Consider the following 11,798-nt stretch of genomic DNA (forward strand, 5'->3'; position numbering starts at 1 on the left):
ATAACTCTATATGCATATGTCTAAATACAGATAGTGAAATCAAACTTAACATATGCGTGCAGGATCATTATAATCATCCATTGATCAACACCTATTACTACGACCAGTCTTTGAGTAGAATTTGTGCCCCATTTCGTGCCTAGAACAGTATATATCTTCGGGATCATTATACAGTGACACTTAAAAACGCCTACATGAGGTTTCTAAAACTGTCGACCAAGTACATGAATTAAAACGTTTGGAAGGTCCGATTGTCGAAATAATCTGCATGTGCAGTCCCAGTCGCGTAAAGGGTTTTTCAATTACATTACTTATATATTGTATATTTAGCGCATATCAATATATATGACCATATTGTTTGTACCATTACTATAACCAACGTCATTATAGTCATAACAATGAGGGGCATTTGTTGTTAACAACATACAATAGAAAAAGTCAAAAAAGTAAACCAGTTTTGTATGTCCGTATTTGTGATTCATTCGACTGACGATATTTTGCTTATTTGCGTTATGACAGTCCATCTTTCGATTAGTCATTTATTTTCCAAAAGCCATCATTGCAATTGCCTTTCTGTCCGCTTGTTCAAAATTCCATTATGTTTAGAAACACATATAACAAGAGTAACGCATCACGTCTTTTGTCGAAAGGCAGTTACATCATTTGATATGTTTTACTTATATCGCAATACAAAGTGTAAATTGGCGCTTCTTTCATGCTTCTCATCAATGGCGTTATTTTCAATAAATGCGGTATGCAGAATGGGCTTAAAGTTTTACTTTTAAGCTCATATATGGAATGTACAGGACGAGATTTTGGGACTTCTTTTATCATGGATGTGTCGTATGTCTTGTATCTTGTAGCAATGGTCAGGGATTAAATATTTGGTTTGTAACTTAGTGTGGTGGTCTTCTCAGTAGTTTGCTCAAATCATACCCATGAGGTCAAAACTATCCGTTCCATATGGATCACCTTAATTATATAGATGTATATCGTACATTAAAATCTTCTGAAATCACAACTCGAAAATCTTAGATATTCGATATGTTACCGCAAATTATGGAATTTTAAAAGTTCTTTCAAACATGCTCCCGAGGTGCACGCGACTGGCCAAGCCGAAGGGATGAAATTATTTATGAACACTTCCGAAAACGCATTTTTTTTTGGGGGGGGGGGGGTCAGAGGTAACAGATTTTGTGCGTTACATCGTGCTGTAGTCCTATATAAAGTTTTTCAAATTATGCACCTTGGGTCAAAACAGACCATACCTTAGATATCACATGATTATATATAGTGAACTAATTTTTAAAAGCTTTGTCGCTAAAACAGCAAATCCGAAAGATTGCGATATTTAAATGTAATATCATAGTATGTTCTTCATCTTCCTATGTTCATCCGTCAGACAGTCTGTTAGTTTAAATTTTGGGGAAAAATTCATATCAGATGAAACTAGATCCTTCGTTTGCTTATAAAGTACTAATTATCATACAATGAAATTTAAAATTCCCGTTAAAAAACTTTGAATCGATTGAAGGGCTTTGTAAGTAAAAGTTTGCAAGCGTGCAAGCATTGTCCCACCGTTTGAACCTCGTAAATTGATTTTGAAATAAATCTGAAAACAGCGGGACTTAATGAATAACTGTTTGATATGAAACAATTACAATAATGTCCGCATAAGCTTTAACATAATGCATTTATTAGGACATAAATTCAATCAACAAAGTGGTAGTCTTTATTTAGAACAAAATGTCGCGTGATAAATAATAATCAGTATTGAACAATAGTGTCCGTGTTTATAATGAATTACACAAAAACATGTCTATTGGATGGAGCTGATGTTATTCCGCAACATTATATTGCGTTTAATTCTCGTTTTATGATTTAGTAGCTCATAATCTCAGCTATTAATACGAATGAAATATAACGTACATTTGCATTTTTTAACTGATCATGGTAGCCGAGCTAGTTACAATGCAAATCTCTGGTAGAACAAACAATACAGCCCATTTGTCTCTGTCAGAACATGGTAGCAACGCAAAAAAAAAAACAAATCCCTAAACGGCAAATTGAACCATTTTATTTGAAGGAAGTTACTATACCTTTTTATAAAACAATAAGAAAACACAAAACATGACACTCATATACATATACTTTCCGAACATCATAGGTATGGACCACTAACCTTATTATGAGATATGTGAGTGTGACTTGAAAAATGTTTAGTAGTAAGATAGAAGCGCAACGCTTAATATCCCCAACATTTATCTGTCAGCTAACATGTAAGACGTCAGCATAAATGGAAGCCCTACTCAACGTAGACATATGCATATATAATGCATTAAGATTTTCAGAACTTAAGTAGATTTAAAGAGTAAACACTAAGATCAATCTCAATTTAAAACCACATGTTCCAGACTAAACACTGGTATTTTAAATAATAGTGTGTTCCTCTTTTCAATGTGCTTAAAGTTTTCATCTTTGATAAAAACGGGCCTCACAGAACGGCTTAAATATTATCTTTAAATTCATATTCTCTAAATCCACAAGCCCAAGGCTTTGACAGTTGAGTTGTGACATCAAAATGGTCCTCTAAAGTTTGAGTCATACCTGCCACGATTGGGAGAGTCAAATATTTTATCTAGACTTAAATTTGTATTAACCATCTTAATGTGACCCGTTGAAAGGTCTGTTTGCAATAATTATGCTTCTGTGGTCATTACTGGTGATCGTTTGTTGGACACAGTGTTGTTATAGACACGCATCGAAAATAACTTTAAATATTTTCTTCCTTGAAACTTCTATGAAACGGCTTGTAAAAAATTTGAACGTATTGTTGTGTGTCGTCGTACGGCGGTCATCTACTACGTTGTTCCAATAATTTCTCTGGAATTTATACTGGCCACGACAAGGGAGTTATATGTTTAAGAAAGATTTTGTTAAAAGGTCAAGGTCATATCCGGATCCGTCCGTATGTTTTACAAAGGTCTACTTTTTGCTTGTATGATGCGTTCGGTCTCTACCAATAACACTTTAAAACAATCTGCGCGATTGTCATAAAGGAATTATGAAACGTGACAGAACTGCGCTACCTTGTGATCTTTTTCAAATGACACTGCAATAACCTCAATCGTATGGGACGGAATAATTGACTGTTTGATGGCAAACAATTATAATAGTTTCCGCATAAGTTTCATAATTATGTCTGACGACTAAAACAATCCGTTTACTATATTGCTGTCGTGATTTAACGGATGTGATTCGCGTGATTTTTTGTAAAGGTCTATTTTTAACCATTACTTTCCTTGTTTAATTGTGAAAAAAAACATACAACGAGATGCATTGAACGAGCTGGCGGCTCAGGCACAATCTCGTACGCTTTTGACCCAAGTCATGTCTCTAGTATCTTGTGCATCTCACTCGTCACTATAAAGAATGAAAATGTGGTATTTTGTTTATAAATGATATGGAATAATTATATTAACAGTTTATATAGCAGATTGTTGTAGCTAGTGTCGCCGTTTATACTTACAAATATAGGTAAACAGGGTCCATTGCCATATTCTGTGGGAGCAAATAGCTAGTAGAACACATACGCAGTCTTAAATGGCAGCAAATGGGGCTACAAAGCAATCAAAACATGTGCATATTTCCACTAAAACTTGAAATTGAATCAAACTATTAAAATGATATTAATACATACGTATAAGGATACTAAACGTCACAAAACATATCCTATGCAGCATTCTATTTTTAACACTGAAAATTATAAACCTGTCAAGAAACTATGAACCACAATAAGACCTTAGTTTAACGCCTCAAACGTGCTAAGAATAAAGAAATAGTAAGATGAGGTTATGCTGCCGTTATAGACGGCTCCGTATTAAGTGCATAAAACTCTCAACAAAGAGTTACATAAATTTCTTGTTATTATACTGAACGGGTTGCATTTGCAGTCCTAAACTGTCAGCCATTCTACTGTTTTTCAACTTATTATAATCAAAACATTCTCCCTTGCTTTTACATCGATTATATACGTAGTAGATCTTCGGTTTTCATGTAGCATTAATCACGTGTATCATACCTTAATATTATCGAAATATTTTCAATACAAACCATATAAGCGAGACGTACTCATTGTTGTATTAAGACTGTAATTTAAAACAAACCCACTTTGTCAAAATGGACACACGGCAGGTTTTGAAACGTATTTGCTTTAAAACTTGCTTGAACCACACAAGACCTGTCTAATCTACACAAACGTCTTGTGCGGGAAGTCGTGCGTTTCTTACAGGTATTGCACAGGCAATGATACAAAAATCAAGTTTGGGCGATTAAGCGATTAAACGTGCATATTCGGTTCCTAAATAGCCCTAAAGTTCGGACTGTTCATGTTATTTCCGTCACAAAATAACAGTTTGGCTGTGTAAATCATTATATGCATAACACATCCTGCTGTGCAGATAATTGTCATCACAACATAACAAAACGGGCTAGGCAAAGCATGGCCATTACACAATGACAGTAAGAACTGAACACGATTATTCAGACCGGGCAAATTTATGCATGACAACAACATAGTTCTGGTTGTGCAAAGGCTTTCAATTACATGTTCATTTACTGCCTGTATTTGTTTCGCATCTTTTGTCTCATATAGAATTATTTCACTAAATTAGCGTTGTTAACATGTATGCATGTTCAGGACATTTGTTTAAGGATGATTCTTTTGGATTTAAATTGATGGGGCAGCTATGTGTGTTTTGTAATATTTATTAGCTTAGCCTGAGATTTGGCAAGTGTTTCATCTGGTTTAAGAAAAGGATTAACATAAATCCTTAAACAAAGAACTTTCGGCTTCGCCCCTGTTGATGTCTCTGAAGATGTCATATTATTTTTTAAGACATTTTCACCAGTTGCATGTTATTGGAAAATGTTGGGTACTTTAACGACATATCATCAATTACAGTTGGAATATATTATGATTATGCAGGATGCTTAACCCCATTTAGTTACGTCTTAATATCGCATTTAGTTTTCGTTAATATTAACGTCGTTCATTAACATAAGTGACCCCTTTTGACTCAAATTCTAAATAGCAAGACTTCCTGAATAAATCAAAAGAAAGAGAATAATATAATCAAATAAAAGTTGGTTGACATGTGTAACATGAAAATACATGTACATTTTTACTTGCAGTTCATACCTATAAATGCACAACAGTTATTTCCAAATTTACAAATAAAGCCTTTAAAACAAAATATGAAACTTAAAGCAAGCATAATATTGTACTTTTTTTAAATTTACAAGTTTAATCGAAAAAATGTCTCCTTTTGTGTAAGTTCGTATTTACACACATTCAAATATGTAAGCATATTTCATTTGAGACGTCAGTACAAATCTAAACTTAATTGAATTGAACATTAACAGGGAGAGTTTTCATAAATAAAAAATACATATATCGTTCCTTAATTTACTTAGATAAACTGCTCGATTTATTAAACTTCTAACGAATCACTTTGATAGTTCTTATTTCTCAATATTATCCATAATATCAATTTTCAAGTTTATATCCTTTTATTTGTTTTCATTTTCTACATAGCTGCACTGAAACCTTTATCTTAACCACTTTGAACGACTTTGACTATATGCATGTGTTTCCTTCTTTTTGGTGCACGTGTTAATGGAAGTATGTGCATATGATTTACTTTGTTTTGCATGTTATTATTTTGCTTAGACATTCTGATGAAAACAATAATCCAATATCGTATTAAATATATGAGTAAAAAGCATGTTCTACAAGACGACAATTGCAGCCTGTTCAATTGTTTGAACAGTCTTGTCTTTTAACATCTCGTAACGCACGTGGAACACATTTAACAACTATCACATCAAACCTAATGAACGTTCGGTTGCCACTAAAAGCACATGATCAGAATGGTATTTTAACATTTCTGAACGAGTTGAAACGGTTGTAAAAACACGGCCTATGTACTGTATGGAAACTTGAACAGACCAGTTTCATGTTCCAGATTTAGAGTAAATCCATTTAAGCGAGAGATTATTAGTGAAGATATTGCCCAAATAACTATGAAAAAAAAGATTAACCGAAAAAACACAATACTATGTTTTGGTTCGGATTTTATTTATTAAATGAAGATCTTGATAGTATTTACAATTTAAACAAAATACAAAAAATGAACTGAAAACTGCAACATGTTTAGAAATAGTGTTTCACAACAGTACAACATTTTGAAGAAATTAACACATCGGAAAGTAAATAGAAATGACGGATGTAACATACGTCAATTTAAACAAAGCATTTACTATTATGGACCATAAAAAATAATATATAAACATATTTCCTGGTCCGTGTATCTAATGTATCCAAATGGCAACTCAAAACCATGTCCCTGAACAATCTGTTTAGACATGATTAAAATACAGCACATACAACACGCACCAAAGAAATCATAAATAAATTGTTTGAGATGTTTATGTGTCTCAACACATTTATGTTATTGACGATTTCCATCATTCACTGGGCCCATCGCTAATAGTGCCGTAGTTGTCGTCATCTGACAGGTCCTGATTATCACATCTGGACTGTCCTATGTTCTCATACAGGTTCGAGTGGCCTGAGATCTCATACAGGTTTGTGTGGCCTGTGTTCTCATACAGGTTCGTGTTGAGCTGCGATTCTGAGACCTGATCATGCAAATAACTTGGTTGGGTTTAAATAAGATGTATGTCGAAACAATTTTACAATATGTGTTCATAATTAAGTGTTTGTTAAATGTATACAATAAATCTGAGCCTTTCTATGTACTTTCTTGCGATACTTCATTCTGATCGATTTCATCCGAATTAGGCTCGATTTCAGAATGATCGTACACGTGCTCTGACAAACAATAGTACATTTTGGATGAGTTCAAATATTCAAGTGGTTTTATTATTTTATAAATTTCACTTTGATATATTTAAGTTTAAGTGTATTCATGTTCTTAAAATTTAATATATTTAAGTTATTTAATTTTATTCTTACCAGTTTGTTCCCGTGATAAATGAACGCCGTCCCTATCCCACAAGGAACTGAGAGATAAAATATAGAGATGAAACAGTTATAATTTAAACATACACCATTATCTCTATTTTTAGATAAAACAGATTGTTGATTTTTTTTTCAAATGCTTTTAGACAATCTCTATCCATGAATATTCAGTCACTGACGAGCTAACTTTTCTTTCGTTTCTAATTGAACACAACATCATCACCAGTTAGACATTTCAAGTTTTATGTCTCTCTCCAACAAATAAAGGCTTCGGCTTTCTTAGAACGTCCTAAAACATGCTCGAAAGTTGAGTTTAATGACGTTTCAAAATATTGTTTTACATTTTAATAAGTTTTTTATGCTATTTAAACAAAAAATATACTGCATAATATTATATAGTCATTTTTTAAAGTTTTGAAGAAATAATGTGAGCTTATTTTTATGTTATTATTCGATGTGAGAAAAAGTATGTTGTCATTCAGTTTAACATAACGGATTATTTGCATTTCACTAATAATGAACATTGCAGTCATATTTGGAATTCTTGTAAAATATGTTCTACCTACGTGTATTGATGCTGTTCCTTCGGGCTTTGTTGTCCTGCAAAAAGGTATAAGTAAATGAATGAATGGGAACTATGCACACACTAGCAAGTTTCATTGACTATTTTCGTACGATTCCATGTCTCTTTTGTGTAAATGAAATCATTTTACTTTAACGATTCCCTTTATTATGAAGTTGATAACGTCTCTGAATGCAAGACATTTTACACTCAATTTAATTTGCAGGGTTATTCAGATTTCTCAAAGGGAACACATGAACCTATTCTATAGGTCTGATTGAACATGTTTAGTGTTTTTTATTGTATTGCATTGTCGATATTCGGATAGTTTGAACACCATCGGAATACGCGCATATTAGTATTATATTAATAAAGTCATGTCAAAATTTTAAAACAAAATACAGTGTTTTCGAATTCATGGCCACTGATAGATGGCACTGACAGAGAATTGATGTACAGCTCTGTTTCAGTCGTCGCTCAACTAGTCGCCACTATTACTTGCATGAGTTCTAAATTGACAGAAAGCTGGTCAATCATTACTGTTTACTCTGATTTGATGATAACCGCTATATGTTATAGAAGTGTAAAAACAATAAATACAAACAGCAACAAACATTGCAGTTAAAATAGGAGCGATCACACATTTCGTTGAAAAGCAGTTGATTTTAGTCCCGTTTACCATTCCTACTTTTCATATATCTACAAACAATGCCAATATACGACAGAGACACAAATTGTATGTTTGATACAGTTAAATTCCAATTCAAATCCGAAATTGTGTGGTCATGTTAAAAATACATTTCTAAAATTGATCTGAATACCAACGTTTACTAATATAATATTGCGTGTAAACTATTTGAATGGCTTTTATGAATTGAATATGAAAAAAAAATCGTATATGTATGCCGTTCCGTATGAAAACACCGTTCGAGTTTGCAAGTCTTGACCTAAAGCCCACAACACAGGCATTTTACTAGGATTGAAACTTTAATGTATAAATATTTTTTTTAGATTCTTTCCAACCTTTTTGTTTCATTATTCAATATAAGACATACATTGCATACATGCATATGATCACACACAAAAAGTAATATCATGTAGCAGCAATGATGTTCAAACATGTTATACAAGATATGCTAATATAAAGGTTTTAAAAAAAAAAAAATCTACAGAATAGTTATGAATATGAATGAGTTGCATAAAGTTGGTAGAAAGCATTCTGGACTTGTTTATAAAAGTTTAATGTGTTTCCATTTTTGTTCAAATATATGAAGTTAATCATTGTTAAGGGCAATTTGTTTTTCAATTTGGATCTTAAGTTTTAAATAGTTTATAAAACAGTTGAAAGTAGGTATTTTGTTTTTGTATTTGATGCTGAATAAAACATATTTCAGTAATATGATAATGAGGTTCAAAGTGTTATTATTTCTGGTATTTTAAAAGTATTTACACCGAAATTGATATTTAAGAGAGACAGTTTTAATTGTAATTGTTGTTACTCTTGAAATGTTGTTAACTGGTTCCATAGAATTTTAATATGTTTGAACTCCCAGAAAAGGTGTTCTATTGTTTTAATGTGTTCGCTGCATTTATCACATGAATTTGTGTTAGATAGGTTGCACTTAAAAAGCTATTTATTTGTAGCTATGATTCTATGGACATATTTATATTGAAAATTTCTCAGTGTGCTATCTATAATTGTTTTTTTTATGGCATGATAAATATTTGTTTCCAATTAAAAATTCTTGTTCTCGAAGAAGGCTTTGCCATTTATTTTGAATCTTGGAGTTTTCTGCTGGGTGTTTAATTTGTAGTTTGTAAAATACTTTGTTTGTGTTTGTTTTGTTTTGCAAGTATGCTTTCCATGAATAATGTTTGAGTTCTTGGTGTGTTATTTGTATTAATTGTAGATTTAATATGTATGGATATGCTTTTAATTAATGTGTTATACATTAGGAAATTGCTTGAAGGTATTCCGTATATGTATAACATATATTCTCAAAAGAATAGAAGTCCTTTATTCTGTAATCGTACAATTGGTCGACACATTTAATGTTTTGTTCAAACCAATGTTTATAGAAAAAAAGTCTTATTTTTTAAGTTATGTCTTAATTGTTCAATAAAATAGTTTTACTGGTGATTTGGGTTTCTAAAGTATGAGTAACATTAGTCCATGCCGATAAAACACTAGATAGAAATATGTTTTCGTTTGCAATTTCATGCAAAATGGTATTGTTGATGTTACATTCAAAAAGTAAGGAGTCACCCTATTTTTTTTGAATTTTCTGGTAGAATAATTTCCATTTACTCGTATTGGTATTATCTAAATATCTTTTAACCCAGCTGCATTTGATTTCATTCAAGAATGAGTCGATGTCTGTCAATTGGATACCTCCATTTTCTACAGATTGAATTAACTGAGTTCGTTTTATTTTATCAGGCTTAACGTCCCATTTGAAATTAAATATTGCTGATTTTATATCGTTAATAATATCATGTGGTGGATTTGGGAGAACTGTTAGTGAATAAATTAATTTAGGGAGTGCAAATGTTTTTAATACGGTGTTTTTTTCCCGATAAGTGTAGGTTTACAGTGTTGCCATGATTTTTTATAAATTTTTAAATGTTTGTAGTTTAGGCAATATGTTTTTAAGAATTGTTTCATTTTCATTGTTTGTAAAGGTTATTCCTAACGTTGTTGCTTCATCTGATGTCCAGATGAATTTCATTTCTTTTTTAAGATGCATATTACTTTGTTTAAATTTTCCTACTCTTAGCACAGTACATTTACTTTTGTTTAATTTAAGACCCGATGCCATTCCAAAAAGGGTTAGCGATTCTATAAGATTATTGAATGAGTCACTTCTGTCGTTTAAAAAATAAAGTTGCATCGTCAGCAAATAGGGACTGTTTAATTTCTTCGTCGGGTTTTAGCGATATTCCATTTATATGTTCATTTGATTGTATACAGTGTGATAGATATTCGATGCATATAATAAATTGCGAGAATGAAAGTGGACATCCTTGTCTTACCCCTCGTTCGATGTTAAAACTGTTTGAGAAAAAGCCATTGTTAATTATTATACTGTTAATATCGGTATAAAATAGTTTAACCCATTTGAATAAGACTTTCACCGAAAGTCATATTTTCTAAACAAGAGAACATAAACGAATGGTCTAGTGAATCGAAAGCTTTTTCGAAGTCTGCGAAGAAAATGAGACCAGAATTGTTTGGTTGGTTGAAATAATTTATGCATTCTTGTATTAGACGTACATTTTCACCAATTGTAACGTCCTTTAATGAAACCAGATTGAGATCTTGAAATAATTGATTGTAATATTTTTTTATTCTGTTTGATATACTTTAAGTTGCAATTTTATAATCATTGTTAAGTAAACTAATCGAGCGCCAGTTTGATAAGGATTCTAAGTTTTTTTTTCAGGTTTTGGAATGAGTGATATTATACCTTGTTTTTGTAGCGTAGTTAAGTTTTCGTTGTTAAATGAATAGTTAAGTGAATTAATTAAATGTATTTTAATATCATTGCAGAATATTTTATATAATTCGATTGTGATGCCATCAGACCCTGGGCTTTTGTTATTTTGCATTTCTTTTTTTTCATTATGTTCAACATGCTGTGCACGTGCTCGTAGTTGTATTCCATTGAGTCGTGTTTGATAAATTTCTTCTAATACTTGTTTTTTTATGTTATTTCTTTTTCAATGTCTTTGGTGTCGTTTGTGTTTGTCTCATGCAATTGTTTTTTAAGTGTTTCAATGATTTTAATGGTTTCAGTTTCAAGTTTGTGTGCTTTTTTGTGTTTAAATGATGTGTATCTAATTTTTGTGTTACGTATATTTCCTTTAATAACTTCCCATAAGTTGTTTGGGTTCGCATCTTTATTATTTTGAACTGTATTGAATATTTCGTGTTTTATTTGTGTTTGATATTCTGTATCTAATAAGATGCTGTTATAAATTTTAAAGTATCCTGGGCCTCTTTCAGGTTGCATTTTGTGCAGTTTAAGTTCAACTAGAAGAGTGGTCAGTCATAACTCCTGGTTTTATGTTACATGTTTCAATAATGTTGCTAAGTGACTCAGATATTAACAAATAGTCTAATCTACAAAATATTGTTGGTTTTGTGTTTGAGTGCCAGGTGCATTTGCTTTCGTTGGGATTAACTGTTCG

Source organism: Dreissena polymorpha, chromosome 3, assembly GCF_020536995.1.
Source record: "Dreissena polymorpha isolate Duluth1 chromosome 3, UMN_Dpol_1.0, whole genome shotgun sequence".
Classification (NCBI taxonomy): domain Eukaryota; kingdom Metazoa; phylum Mollusca; class Bivalvia; order Myida; family Dreissenidae; genus Dreissena; species Dreissena polymorpha.